This window comes from Triturus cristatus, chromosome 12 (genome assembly GCF_964204655.1).
Source record: "Triturus cristatus chromosome 12, aTriCri1.1, whole genome shotgun sequence".
Taxonomy (NCBI): domain Eukaryota; kingdom Metazoa; phylum Chordata; class Amphibia; order Caudata; family Salamandridae; genus Triturus; species Triturus cristatus.
In genome coordinates, this window is record NC_140595.1 from 620,076,613 (window position 1) to 620,092,677 (window position 16,065).

The following is a 16,065-nucleotide window of genomic DNA, read 5'->3' on the forward strand; positions in this document are numbered from 1 at the left end:
CAGCTGCTGGAAGTTGTGCCTCATCCAGTCAGCGATGCTTGTCATGCATCTTTGGAAGTTAGTTTTGGTGGTGGTGGGGTCGCAAGTGAGTGAGAGAATGAGTTGGGTGTTGTCTGCATAAGGAATTATGTTGAGACCGTGGGATCTGAGGATGTTGGTCAGCAGGATCATACATGCGCCAAAGAGTGTGGGGCTTAGGGATGAGCCCTGGGGGACACCGCAGGTGATCTCCTTGGGTTCTGAGGTGAAAGGTGGAAGGTGGTTCCTCTGGGTTCTTCCAGTGAGGAAGGAGATAATCCATCTGAGTTTGTCACCTTGGGTGCTGATGTGGGGTCTTTCGATCCAGTGGCATAGCAAAGGAGGGGGGTCCTCCCCAAATGACACGAGTTTTTGAGACGGTGCCTCCCCCCCCCTCCTCCTCTTACCTGCAGCTGTTGCTGGGCAGCCGCCGAGGAAATACTGAGCCCCCACCGCTCTTACACACGGCTGCGGGGCGGCAAATGCAGGCGGCCATTGGTCTAGCTACGGCACTGTTTTGACACAGCATGTGGCGGAATATCAGGTCAAAAGCTGCCAAGAGGTCGAGGAGGATAAGAGCTGCTGTTTCTCCTTGGTCGAGGAGAGTTCAAGTTCAAGGTTGCATTTAGAGTGGTTTCGGTGCTGTGATTGCTGCGGAAGACAGATTGGGAGGTGTTGAGTACCTGGTTCTGCTCCAGGTGTGTCATGGGTTGCTTGTTGATGATCTTTTCTAGTACTTTCATTGGGAATGGGAGCAGGGAGATTGGCCCGTAGTGTCTGAGTTCACTGGGGTTGGCGGACTTTTTTTTGAGTAGTGGTCTTTCTTCGGCATGTTTCCAGGCATCAGGAAATGGTGCGGTGGTGATAGAAGTATTGATCAGGGTGGTGAGTTCCTGGCTGATCTTTTGGTCTCTGCGGTTGAAGATGTGGGCATGGGTCTGGGGGAGCTCCAGAGTGGATGAATTTCCTGCTGGAAGTGGTGTCCTGGGTGGAGAGGAGGTTCCAGGTGGTCAGTCTGTGGTTCGGTTCAGTTGCAGTTGTGACGTATCTGTTGAGGAATTCTGTAGGTGTGGGATGGGGTTTTAAGTTTCTGTATATGGTTTTGATCTTTTCATGAAAGAAGTCAGAGAGGTTGTCGCACAGCTCTTGTGAGGGTGTGATATTGTTTTCACTGGCAGCTGGGTTGGAGAATTCATTAACGATAATGAAAAGTTCCTTGGTATAGTTGACGCTGATCGATGCGTGCAGCTAGCGCTATCTTCTTTGTTGTCCTCTGCAGGTGGTGATAGAGATTGAGGGAGGTCTTGAAGGCTTCTCTGTTTGAGGTATCCTTGCTGGTGCACATCTCCTCTCCAGGTGTTTCCTGTCTCGTTTCACTGTTCTGAGTTATTGGGTGAACCAGCTGGCCTTTTTGGAGGATTTTCTTTGGGTATTGCTATCGATTGAGATGATGCTGTTGGTGCAATTGGTGATCCAAGTGTTAAAGTTCTTCACTCCCTATTCAAGGTTGGTGGCGGTAGCCAAGTTTCAGGTGTTGAGGGCGTCTGTCCAGTTGGTTTCTGAGATTTTGTTCTACCTCCAGTGGGTGATTCTGTTTGTCTTGGGGGTGGTGGTGGGCGGTCTGGAGATGCTGAAGTGGACAATGGAGTGATCGGTCCATGTGAGTTCTGTGGCAATGCTGTATTTGACGTGGTTGCTGGAGGTGTAAATTGGGTCCAGCATGTGTCCTGTGGTGTGTGTAGGGTTGTGGATGATTTGGGTCAATTCAAGGCTGCTCATACTGTTGAAGAGGTGTGCAGTGTTGTTGTCGCTGGGGTCATTGATGTGGAAATTTAGGTTGTTGAGGAAGATGTAGTCCTTGAAGTCTAAGGCTAGGGGCGCAATGAAGTCTGCAATGGTTTTGCAGAAGCTGGAGCCCGTGCTTAGGATCAGTGTGCGAGGGTTCCTCTGACTTTTTTTTCCGTCCGTGTGGAGCTTGAAGTTGAGATGTTCCATCGTGATGGTGGTATTGTCGATGGTGGTGGTTTACTGTATGGTCTCTTTGTGGGTGCTTGCTGTTCCTCCTCTCAGTTTCTTGTTGCAGTCCTGGTGAGTGATTTTATATCCGTCTGGGGTTGCTGTGCCAATTGCAGGGGCAGATGTGGGGTTGAGTCAGGTCTCGGTGAGGAAGACAATGTCAGGTGCAAGGGTGGCAATGAGGTCCCATAATTCGGTGGAATGCTTGCGTAGTGAGCGTGTGTTGACAAGGGAGGATGCAAGTTGGTGTTTTTGGACAGATGGGGTCTGAGGTGTGCTCGGGGTGGGACAGGTCGGTGGGCTGGTGTGTGGGCTGTGGCAGGTGAATTGGCAGGGGTGCAGGGGAAAGGTCTTACTGTGGAGCGTAAATCTGCACGGTGGCAGTGTTTGTTGAGGTGTCGGGTCGATAGTGCAGAGCTCAGCGATGGTGTATTTTCAGTGGGTTGGAGGGCCAGGGGTCGTGGCGCTGGGCATGGTCCAGGCATAGATAGGCTTGCCTTTGGTTTGTAAGAGGTACGTCCGCTGCGCAGCCGCACTGCATCCTGCATTAAGTAGGACCTGGGGTGGGCGTGGCTTCTGTTGGTGAGAAGAACTGTGAATGCAAAACCCCGTGCAGGAAAACCCAGTTGCGACAACCTGTGCAGCGGCGGTGTCACTGGATCAGTTTGAAATAAGCAGGAACTAGAGGCTATATGCAAGTGGCAGGCTAGGTGTCCAGGTGCCTACTGATGCAGTTGCTCTGCGGCCTAAATTCAGTAAGTCCTGGGGTGGGCGGGGGTTCTGCTGGAGGGAAGAACAGTGAATGGGTAAACCCAGGTGGGAAAACCATGGTGGGGAATCCGGGGCAGGGCGGTGTCACTGGATCAGTCTGGAACAAGCAAGAACTGGAGGCTACAGGCAAGTGGCAGGCTAGGTGTCCAGGTGCCTTCTTTGTTATACCACTTTGATATTTCCATACTTAGGTCGTATTGCTCTATACACAACATCCATGACAAAATAAATTGACGTAAGCAGAGGTTATTGGTCAAGATGTGAGTGGAGGAGAGCAACAGTGAGGAGCAGGACCTGGATGTAGTACCAGGGTCTGAAAGAGTTAATAGGTTCCACTTTTGGTACAATAATCAGATGCAACATTTACAAGGCTCCTTCGAGGTGCCGCGGTTTGGTGTAGGGCTCATGTTGACATGATTCGGATTTGCTCTTATTGCCGTGAAACACTAGTGATGGTGAGAGCGGTAGGATCGATAAGGCAAAGTGGTGGTGACTTAGTGGGAAGAGTAAAACTTTCCAAGCCCAAGCTCAGATGTGGTCTGGATTTGAGGGAAATCAAATGATTCTGTAAACGGCCTCTCTGAAAATGCTCATGGGGTTGAGGGAAAGTCTCAAAGTCACCTGGGATCTGGCTAACCCAACCTCAGCTTATCAGTATTGAAGCAACACCCTGCCTCCTTACAACTTTTTTGATTGTTCTCCGACAGAAAGCTGCCTTCACAGACTACGAAGGCACATCTAAGGAATGGCCAGCACGCGCTAACTCTTGTATGGCACTTAAAATTGGTAGTGGAATTGGGAAGGGGTGTAACAAGATGCTGATCCTAGTTATTTCGGTATGGGTTCATCGTGCGTGGGTGGAGTGAAGACTATGAAGATAGAACTGGCTGCCAACATGGGGTTGAATTCAAGGTAGATAGAAAAAGAGATGAGAAGAAACACGGAGACGCGACTCACCTCAGATTCTGGTAGGTGGGAAATTCAAGGACTTTAGTGATGAGATTGAAAGCGACAGGTGGAGAACATGTACCGGAACAGATGGAGCTCGAGGTGAGCTGGGAGATTACAAGCAGGCTGCAAGCAGAGCAGGGCTTAGAGCCAAGGAGACAAGGAGAGAGGGAGTCATTGAATGACCAAGGGGAGAAAGAATTCCTGTTTTAGTGGAACTTATGAAGGAGGGTAAAGAAAGGACCTTGCCGCAATGAAATGCCGAGACAGTACCAATTGGCTTACGACCCAATGATAGGTGGTTTTATGTTGGGAAGCTGAGAAATACAATTTTTGAGCATTAACGCCAGAATATTACCTTGACACTGATGAGGAGTGCTGAAAGGAGGACAGTGAACAGAGGCATATGCAGCATCTATGTAGAAAACTCTGGTGCTTGCAGAGGAGTAACTGAGCTATCAGAATTATGCTGTTACATTATTTTAGTGTTTCAGTGTCATTTTGTCGGGGCAGCGCTCACCGCAGCATTTGTTTTGTTTACTGATTAGAATTGAATTGCTCAGGGTTTTCCTCTGTTTGTGTGTCTGTGTGATGGAGCCATGTGTTTGCAGTATTGTTTAAGGTTCAAGAGAATGGGGTGAGGGGGAGAGAAATTATATATATATATATTTACAGAAAAAAACAAAGGTTAAAGTAATGTTATAGTTAGGTGTGATGAAAAAAATCTTTTTTTTAAAACCTCAGAAATTCACTGAAAAAAACAAAGGTTAAAGCAACGTTATAGTTAGGTGAATGTCAGTGACAACATTAAGGTTTTGAACAGAAAAAACACAGACATTCACCAGTTATAGTTATAGTTAGTAGTGCTTGGCGGGAGATTTGAAAATGCCCCCGCCAAGCAAGAGCAAGCACAGATTTCCCTGCCAGCGCCGGTGCAGCCAGGGAAACTGCTATATCGGGGGTGGGCTTCTCAGGACATAGCATCTGAGCCAGCCCTGTGGAAGGGGTCCTCAGGCCCTTAATGGCTCAAGGAGGGGGTTGCACAGACCCCCTCCCTTCAAGTTATCGGCCCCTTGGGTGAGCATTTTCAGGCTCAGGTGGGGGAGGCCCGTCGCCCCTCTCCTTTTTCTTAAATTTCAGATCCGGTCCTCTGGCGGCTCAGGGAGGGGGGGGGCACATAGCCTCATCCAATATGAACACATTTCAGCCCTGGGGCTGGGCTACCTGGGGCCTTTGGAGGCTCAGGGAGGGGGGCCATGCTGCCCCCTCCCCTTTATGAAATCAGAGTGTAGGGTCTCGTGGGCATAAACTATTTAAATGAGGCATGGCCATATTCTTTTTGTTTTGTTGTTTTTTTTGGTTCCAACGAGAGTCTCAAGGGACGCAGCATTTTTTGCAGTTATTTTTCTGTTTTTTGCCCCAGGGGGTTGTCTCTGGGTCCCCCCATGGGGCCTACAGGGTCAGGGTATCCTGCCCCTATATATCTTTATTTTATTATAACTTCAGGATGGGGGACTAAGTCCCGGAGTCCTGTAAAGTCTGCCAGCAACATTTTTCTCATGTTGCTGGCAGCCAATCAAAGCGCTCGCTCAAGTCAGAGCGAGAGGGCCCAAGGAAAATAAAGCTCCCTTGGCCAATGAGAACACTCTAAATTTGCACTCCAGCAACTGCCAAAATATTCAATAATTTAGTACCCTAAAGTTCTCAAAAACTACTGAATGGATTTACACCAAATCACAAAAAGCAGTCTGCAGACCCAGATCTATCTTCCTGCTGAATTTGGTGTAATCCCATTCAGCAGTTTTTGCTGTGGCCTTGTCTAAAGGAGTCTATGGAAAATGCATGGGGATTTTGCTTTTTGGAATTCCATTTGTCTCCCGCTTGACGGAACACCTTGAAACCGCCACTAGGTGATATATATACTTGTAAAGGAAATGCTGGTGCACCAGGATGATGTTATCGCAAGCGTGATTTATTCAGGCATAGTGGGAGGGCATTTCCGCAGTTCGTCTTTGTCAACAAATGAATAAAGTACCCTACTTCTCACAGATAAAAAGAGTGGCATGCATAAACACAAAATAAAAACCTCGGTCTGCTATCAAGTCTGTCTTTTTTTCTTTCAAATACCAAAACATTATATAAATTTCATTTCAAAATTACTAATGGTTGTACAACAAGGTAAAATTACCTAAATACCAATTTATCTCCTTTTACCATTTTACTTAATCTTCAATAAATATAGAAAACAGACTCATATTCTGATGGATTTGTGAATGAATGTGTCATTACAGTGAATAATAATCAGGTGTTATGTCTGGTAGAAAACTAATCAAGATTAAATCCGATGTGGTGCTGATTTACTGGGTCATTACAATGTCATATTGTGACGTTCGGTGACGTAGCTCTAAGGGTCACGGGATCCACTCGCAGAATGGAGTTACAGATTTACAAAGGACAGTACTCCACTAGCCACATTCAATCCCTAATCACCCACATTTGTCAAGTTTGATTGCATATTCTAATGAGTTTGTTATGGTTTACCTGTAACCAACACTAATAGGGTAACATGACAATACAAATGTTTGTCACCGCCTCAACACGAGTACAATGTACCTGCCATGTGCTAGGGAGGTCGGATTTTGTGTTTAAAGTTAGTTTGTGATGCTTTTACATTCTACCAACACTAGTAGTATAACTATGTTTGCAGCACGAGCTTGACCTAACCATTCTTTTGTTTACACATTTTTTTGTGTGTGCAGTTTTATATAGCGCAAACTCAACCTGAAGGTATCAGAGCGCTTTACATGCCCACCAGTTGCATTACAGACATATACATACATTTTTAGGCACAGGGAGATTACGTGATTTGCCCGGAATCACAGGAGGCTTGACCTCCCCCAGACTCGAACCTGATTCCCCAGCTTCAAATTCGGCTGCTCTAGCTGTTAAGCCACATCCTCTTTTTACTGCCTCATCTTGAGTACCATGTCCCTTCTGTGTACCATATGAGACAATCTTAATCCAGTATCAATTTTTGGACAATCTGGATTGCTCTCACCTCAGCTGGAGGCAGCGTAGAGATACAAGTTAATTCGATATGAATAATTCTCAAGAATTTAAAGTTGTGCTCTGTGTTCCCTGTTGACTTACAGTGTATGATTCACTTTTTAACTTGTGTTATGAGTATAGGTCTTGCAAACCTGATGGCGGACTGAGCTCTACACCTAAATCACTGAATTATTATACGTCTTATGTTTCGGATTTGGGATTCCTTTTATCTTATTTCTGACAATGGTAGGTTCTCCAACCCCTGGACACTGACAACAACAAATTGGCACTAGTTTAGTATCACTTTTTCTTTTACTCTGATAAGACAAGTACTGTTAGTAGAGAGGGGGATTCAGTCATGAAGAATGCCTATACACCTCTCGGTTAAGGGTATAGAAAAAGGCAGAAACATGTTGATCTCTCCTGTCCGGTCAAATTAACTCTGCCTCATTTTTTAACTCCCGTCCACTGAGGACAGGAATAAAAAAATAGAGTCCACAAGGAAGTAGTTTTAAAAGATTCTCTTTATTTAATTTCTTCTCTAAATATGCCCATCTTATGTAATACCTACATCGTTCCTCTTAGAGGACTATCTTCCACCAAGAACACCTCAAAATCTCCCCAGCATGAGGGTTGTAACGCACATTGGCACTCCAGCTTGGTACCAGTGTGAGGGTGTGTCCCATGATGAAGCATGCCACCCTTGGGTGGAGGGGTGAGGGCCTTTGTCCTTTAAATAGACATGATCCACAGTCTTTTAACCACTTTTGATCTCGTTCGGAAAGCATTCTGACCGAATCGGTTCCAGAATACTTTCCAAACGACCCGGATCAGAGGAGTCCGACCGAGTGATTTGGATGCATCCGGATGCTTCCGGATATGAGTCGGTCGGACTCCCATTGACTTCAGTGGGAGCCTGTGTTCTGAACACATGCTCCCATTGAAAAAAAGGGGTGTCTGGGGAAAACCATACACCCTGTGGCCGGCACCCCATGGTGCCTGCCACACTGTGCATGTTTGGGAAGATGGGACCCATGGGTACCCCCATGGGCCTGATTCAGAGGGCCCCGGGAGAAGTGGGGCCTGCTACAGGCCCCCAAAGACCGATTCCGACAGCCGTTTTGTTCTGGGCAAACCGAATCAGAATGGCTGTCCGAATCGGTCATCGGTAATCGCTCGCTCGGAAACAGAGTCCATGGAGCTGTATGATTCGGCTCCAGAAAGGCTCAACCTGTCTGAATGCCTTTTGGAACCGATTCTGGCAGCCCTTATGGTTTCCAGGCATCGTAATCGGTTATTCGGAACTTGGTGCGATTCGGTCGGAACCAAAGGCTTCGGAATCAGATTCGGCAAGCCCGAATCTGATTCGGAGCCCTTTCGAATGAGATTGTAATCGACCCCTTTATCTTTTAAGACATGCACCTGGAGTATTCCTTGTATTGCTATTGAGAAAAGGAGGGCACACTGCATGGTTGTGCTCCTAGTTCCCTTTATTTGATGGAACTAAATATTACTTGCCATCACCATGCACCAGAACCAGTGAACGATCTCAAATGGTACCTTACACAAAATATGCTCCAGAAAATTACGTATTCATGGGTTAGTCAGCCAGGTCTTGAATTATCTAGCTCAGTGCATTACAGAGGGTGAAAAAATGGGAAGAGTTGCATTTAAAAATTGGTGTGGCCCAAGAAGCAAGCTCAGAAACCTTTACATCTGGTGTGACCTACTTACCTGTTACATAATCAGTGGCGGCTCCTCCGCTAAGGCGGAGGAGCGTCACCCTACTGCTTTTTGCAGTGTAAAAAAAGGAAAAATATAATGATAATAACTTGAGGTTATTATCATTTTAGTTTTCCCTGTTGAGCCGTCTTTGTGGGGCAGGTCAGCTGCCAAAAAGAGTCATGTGCACATACCGTGTTCTCCATGCAGGCTGCATTACAGCCTACATGGAAAACATGCCCACCCCTCCAGCTCCTGGCTGAGCGCCATGTCACGGTGCTCAGACCAATCACAATGCTGCAATGCAGCGTTGTGATTGGCAGCAGGGAGCCTGGCAGCCCTGGTGCTTCCTGTCTCCCCAAGAAGCCAGGAAGAGGACCTAGGAGATGCAGCGGCCGGGAGGTAAGGGATGTTTTTTAACCGATCTCCCCCCACCCCGCATCATTGCTGCTTACAGGTAGCAGCCGCCACTGCATATTATAATCAAAATAAGCAGGCAACAATATATTTAACAGTTTTGTTATACTATTATCCTAGGCCAAAGCAATAAACACCTGCAAAAACATTTAAAGGGAGCAGCATCTTGACTGTGGCTATCACTACCTTTGAAGTAAACTACAGTACCCACCTTATAAACTGTCCAGAAACCACATACTGCCATAGGATCCAAAGAAACCACCTCACAATCACCAGCTTGCTTTAATCCCTCACTTGCAACTACTCAAACACTAGAAACCTTAAATCAGGATCAATTCATAAAGTGACTGCTGTAAAAATGTTACAGGACACCTAGCAATGTGGACAATTCCCTCTGGTAAACAGACGGCAACAACCCTTCGCAACTCGATGTGGTCCTGCAGACTTGGTATTTAATCCCGCCGTTATCACTTTACCAAAACATGCGGGTGATAACACGTGGGCCAGAGCAAGCATGGTCTGCAGCAAGTAGTCCAGTTCTATAATCTGTGTGCTTCTATTTGACCAAATGATTTGATCTTGGCCGAATCATGCTCTCTCTATGCCCCCGTACCCTGTCTGGTATTATATGAAAGAGGCTTAAAAGTGGGAATTTAGCTCAAGGGAGTATTTGCAGTGCAGTTTACCTACACACTTCATTTAGACATGGTTTTATCATACCTTCAGGTGTTAACCCTAGTCAGGATGCTCTCTTCTTTCAGGCTGGTAAGCTTTGATATGAGCTGAACCGAACACAGAAGCGAGAGGGACAGTTGCGGCCGGCAGCGGGCACTGGGTGGGGGAGACAGGCGAGTGGTAGTGCGGCGCGAGTGTTTGCTCGGGGTGGAGGGTGGTGCGCGGAGAGGGGGGGTTAAATAATTTTTTTTTAAAACATACCTTTTCCCAGTCCCGCGTCTTCACTGCTCGGTCTCCTCCTACTTTCCTGCCTCCGGCAGAAACAGATAGAAGGCAGCCTCACTCCCCTAAGCCAATCACAATGCTGCAATGGCAGCGTTGTGATTAATCAGGACGGCACCCAGCCAGGCGCCTATGGGGAGGCCATTTTCTCCATGTAGGCTGCATGCAGCCTACATGGAGAAAAGGCAGAGAGTGCATGACTGGTTTGGTCGGCCCCAAAGGGCCAACCAAACAGTTAGCGCCCTCAGCAGTGGGCAAGCCACTCCTCCCTTGCCCTAAATCAGACCCGCCCACCTGCCCGCCCCCAACGAAACCCTTCTGCTTTCTCACAGTGCGAGAAGCAGAAACATAAAATGGTAGTTTTACCATTTTATGTTTCTGCTTCTCGCACTGCGAGAAAGCAGTGGGGAGACACTCCTGGAGAGGGAGTAATGAAGTATTTACATTGGGCTTCAAAAATGGGTGTTTGTTGCCCCACTTGTAACCAGAATGTACACTACGCACCTTGGTACTGCGGCTGGCAGGAAATACTGAGCGGTCTGCAAAGATCCAGAGAAGTGGAACAAAGCCTTCCACCAGGGACCCTGTTCCTTATCTTGGATTTCGGAAAAGGCTACATTTTAAAAAAGACTTTCCAAGGTTGCTGTCTAAAAAACCCTATCCACTCCAGGGCAGCTTCTCTCAGAGCAATTGGGTATTGCATTGTATTGTAATTGCAATGATATAGTGCTTACTACCTCTGATGAGGCACTGAAGTGCTTTACACCAGGCAGCACGCTGCTCGGGAACCCAAAGTCAGTGGTTAGTTGAGTGTTACTGGTCCAGATACCAACTGTGTTTACATCTAATATTCAGGGATAATGGCATGTGTTTTCAATATTTTAACATAGCAGCAGCTCACTTACATTCCTACAAATAATCTCCGTGAGGCCCCCCCCCCCCCCCCGATTTCTCATACGTGGGGTCATGTTTTGACCTAAATGAAACTTTTTTATGGATGTTGCATGAAACATAAACACCGCATTTCTCTCCAAAATATCTGTTATTGACTCTCACACGTCACATTAATAATAAATTGAAGGAAAACATTATTTAAAACAATACTGTTTAAGATTTATTCAAGGTCGTCAGAGAAAGACTCTCTGCAGAACAGAGCTGGTTCTATGGGGGAGGGGGGCTCACATGCAGGGGCCCTGGGCCAGAGCCCACTTTGCCCATGCCTTAAAACGTCTCTGTGTGATCATTAGTGGGGGCAGGAGTGTGTCAACCCATGCTGATGGCGTGTAGGTTCAATAAATGAGGTAGAAGAGATTAGGGATTATTAGGTGTCAGGGGGGTGACTTTCAAAGGGGAGGTGATCATGTAAATAAGTTGGTGGCAATTTGCATAACTACAATAATGAGGAATATGGAAAGATGCATGTGACTTAGAGTCAGATGTGCTCAGCAAGATGAGGTGCTGCTTGCTTTTGCTCACCCCTGAGGCGGAAGCCGGGGGCTCTTTCCTTGTGAATTTCTAGCTTACAAGCATCAATACGCTATTTAGAGAAGCTATTTTTAAAACTTGTATTATATTTTAAACTGCTCATTTTTACCTGTTGGTGTTGTTGTGCATGCTCTCGCTGCTCCGAGACCCCTCGCTGCTGTTTCCTGACTGGCGCAGCTGAGTTAGCTGCTGGCGCCGGCAGGCTAGGACGGTAGACATCTTGGGGGAACGATTACGAGAGCGGTCCAGTAGTTGGACGCTTTCGTCACGGCAGGTTAGGTATTTAAACTTTGCACAAGTTGGGCTCTGTCTTGCTTTTGCTCACCCCTGAGGCGGAAGCCGGGGGCTCTTTCCTTGTGAATTTCTAGCTTACAGGCATCAATACGCTATTTAGAGAAGCTATTTTTAAAACTTGTATTATATTTTAACCTGCTCATTTTTACCTGTTGGTGTTGTTGTGCATGCTCTCGCTGCTCCGAGACCCCTCGCTGCTGTTTCCTGACCGGCGCAGCTGAGTTAGCTGCTGGCGCCGGCAGGCTAGGACGGTAGACATCTTGGGGGAACGATTACGAGAGCGGTCCAGTAGTTGGACGCTTTCGTCACGGCAGGTTAGGTATTTAAACTTCGCACAAGTTGGGCTCAGTCTTGCTTTTGCTCACCCCTGAGGCGGAAGCCGGGGGCTCTTTCCTTGTGAATTTCTAGCTTACAGGCATCAATACGCTATTTAGAGAAGCTATTTTTAAAACTTGTATTATATTTTAAACTGCTCATTTTTACCTGTTGGTGTTGTTGTGCATGCTCTCGCTGCTCCGAGACCCCTCGCTGCTGTTTCCTGACCGGCGCAGCTGAGTTAGCTGCTGGCGCCGGCAGGCTAGGACGGTAGACATCTTGGGGGAACGATTACGAGAGTGGTCCAGTAGTTGGACGCTTTCGTCACGCATTCTACTGTATTTAAGGATGTCACTTCCCCGTCCGCGCAGCGGGCGGGCGCAGCGGGCGCGCCGATGGCGCGCCAAAGGCAAGCCCGTCTGCGCCCGTCCGCGGCCGACCGGGGCTCGGGGCCAGTACCCCTGCTTCTTCCGTCTACAATGACAGAAACAACATAACACACATTAGGTACACTATTGATGACCTACTTACCCTTCGCCCCAGTATACAAGACAGTTGCCGCCATATTCTTTCTGTGGCTTCTCCTATGCTACAATGTGCGACTTGCGGCTTCTCCGTTTCGAGTGATCGAAAGGAGGAGCTGAGGATACCAAACATGAAGCTGACACTATTAAATTGCAGATCCCTTAAAAAACACAAATTAGAAATACACGATTTGGTGTTTGAAGGTAATCTTGATGTTCTCTTCTTAACAGAGACATGGCTAGATGAAGACTCAACGCCCGATACCCTGGAAGCTGTCCCCGTAGGATATAACCTGCTTAGAATTGATAGGGAAAGGCAGAAAGGTGGGGGATTGGCAATGATTTATAAAAACGACCTACACTGTACCTTGGAGAAGGCCACTCTACCTAACAGTGAGGGTGGTTTCTTCTCGATCTAAGCCAACCCAAAAAATGTTATTAATGGATTTTTTATATACCGGCCCCCAGGTAAGACCTCCGAGTTCTGTAATAATCAGACAGAGCTAATATCTCAGCATGCACTTCGCTACAAAAAATATCTCATTTTGGGTGACATTAATTTCCACTTTGAGGACCCCAATTGTAGGGAGGCTCAAGCTGTGATAGATGCCTTGAAATCACAGTCGCTCATACTGCAATCAACTCTCCCATCACATCAATTGGGACACCTTCTTGACCCCATTTTTTCCAACTGGGAAGGGGTTAAGGTTGCCACTCCATTGCAAATTACATGGTCAGACCATTTCGCTATTCCTTTTGAGATTGAAATTGGCCCTCAGGATGATAGTATGATCAAACCTAGACCTCAGAAGCGTAGAGACTGGAAGAAGTTTACGAAGGAAAACTATAAAACCGCTCTACTCAAAGAATCCCCGTCTCTAGGTAACACTTTGCTCAAAGCCTGGGCCGATTATGAAATATGGATGTCTAGAGCTTTGGACAAGGTAGCGCCATGGACACTAAAGCCCCCCGCCAGGAAAACTAAGACTGCCCCCTGGTTCTCTAAAGAACTTAAAGAAGCTAAAGCTAAATGTAAAAATACTGAACGTAACTGGAGGAAAAACTACAAATTTGAGGATAAACTGAATTATAAAAAAGAACTTAAAGCCTATCACAAACTCGTAAGAGCAGCTAAAGGCGCTCATTTCAAAGAACGTATAGAATCGGCAAAAAATCCTACTAAGGAACTTTTTTCAATCTACAAAGAGTTTACGGTTCCTACTAGATTAGAGGCCCAAGACATCTTCTCCAATGAATTATGTGAAGAGATTGCAGATTTTTTTACAAACAAAGTGGACTTAATACACGCTTCCTTTACTGATAACATGCAAACTAAACTTTCGGCAGTGACAAATGTCACCGCCACCATACTCCGTTTGACATGTTTTAGAGTCCCAGAGAGGTTAGATTTACTTACTATTGTTAATAGCATTCAGTCTGGCTCTCCTTTGGATGTGATATCCCCCAATCGTTGCAAGGGAATATTTGACTGCATGATTGAACAGATTGAACATTTGATTTCCTTATCCTTCCAGGAGTGCCAAGTGCCTGACACTTGGAAAACAGCACAGGTCATACCCCTGAAAAAGAAACCCAATATCCACATTTCCCAGTTAAAAAATCTACGCCCCATCTCTCTCCTCCCATTTTTTGGGAAAGTCGTGGAGAAGGTAGTCAATACTCAACTCATGAAGTTCATTGAAGAAAATTCGCTTCTCCACCCCACTCAGTCAGGTTTTAGAGCGGGCCACTCTACGGAGTCGGCGTTGCTCTTCTCCACTGAATGTCTGAGACTAGCTGCAGACGAGGGGCAGACGGCAGCGTTGGTTCTACTAGATCTCAGTGCAGCATTTGACACCGTGCTGCACTCGACGCTGCTGTCTCGCCTCTCAGATTTGGGAGTTGAAGGACCTGCCCTGAAGTGGGTAGAATCTTTTCTAGATAACAGGAGCTTTCAGATTTTCTATCCTCCCTACAAATCTACTCTTCGCAAATTGAGACATGGGGTCCCACAGGGCTCAAGTCTGAGCCCCACGCTATTTAATTTATACATGGAGCCCTTAGCACATATTGTGGATGCTTTTGGTGTGGATATCGTCTCATATGCGGACGATACCCAACTAATAATTAAACTCACCAACAATCAGGCAGAGGATGCTATAAACTTTTCCAACTGCATGAGAGCTGTGGCGGACTGGATGAACAACAACTGCCTACGCCTTAATGGCGATAAAACAGAAGTGTTGGTGGTTGGTAAATCCCCCTCGGCCTGGTCCCAGGCTTGGTGGCCACTAGAATTAGGTGCTCTTCCCGTCGCGGCAGACTACGTTAGAAATCTGGGAGTGTTGCTGGATGGGGAGCTATCTTTTAAACAACAGATTAACAAAACTACGGGAAAATGTTTTGGAATATTAAAAACTCTTCGGAAAGTTCTCACCTTGCTCCCCATTAGTGCCAGGAAAACATTGATTCATGCCCTAGTCACTCCACATCTAGACTACGGCAATGCCCTTCTTCTTGGCCTAAGTAGAAAGGGCATACATCAATTGCAGTGCGTCCAAAATGCAGCCGCCCGCCTGGTTCTCAATCTTCCTCGCAGGGCCTCAGGTAAAACTGCATTACGGAAACTCCACTGGCTCCCTATCGAGGAGCGCATCAAGTTCAAAGCACTTTGTTTTGCCCATCGCATTGCCCAGGGTAAAGGACCTGGTTATTTACGCAATCTCCTTACCATCCATCGCCCTATTCGCAAACTGAGATCGGCTGGAGCGATGTTATTCCAGCTCCCTCGCGTACGCAGGACCAAGATGGGAGGTAGCTCCTTTCGCCTTCTAGCTAGCAGGCACTGGAACCATCTCCCTCTCGACTTGCATATGGAACCCTCTGAAGCCAGATTTAGACTCAAGCTGAAAACGTACCTTTTCCCTAGGTAATAATGGTCTTCTTTTCCCCGTGGATTGATTTGGCCTCGGACTTCGGCTTTTCAGGGGGACATTAGCATTTCTTAAGCGCGGGGACACACCGTTTTGAGTGTAACCAGGCGCTCTATAAGTGGTTTTATTATTATTATTATTATTATTTAAGAGAGAGCCAGTACACTGGCATCACCCACCACTGCAACTCTGAGAGTCTTGGCACAGTACCAATGCCTTGGTAAGACCCCGGCCTACATTAACGGATAAGAGGACAGCCCTGTAGCTTAATGCACTTGCTCAGAGACAGGATACCTTCCTGGGTCATAGTGCTCTCTGCAAACCTGCATAACATAACATACCTTTCCCGAAATGTATTCATCCTTGCAAATTCGAATACGTCATAAAACATTGAGCAGAGCAATGGGTACCCTAGTATATGTAGCGCTTCAAAGCTGCAGGGCTTTGGTTGCAAGGGTTATACTTTTTAAAACTGTATTATTAATGACCGGAGTCCAGGCTCCGGGTGGAGGGGCCGCCTCAGCGAGGCAGCAGATGGGAGCACGGCGCGCCTGCTATGCCCATCACCAGTTCCCGGACACAGCTGTTCCCCGCTTGACAGCGCCGCTTTCTGCTAA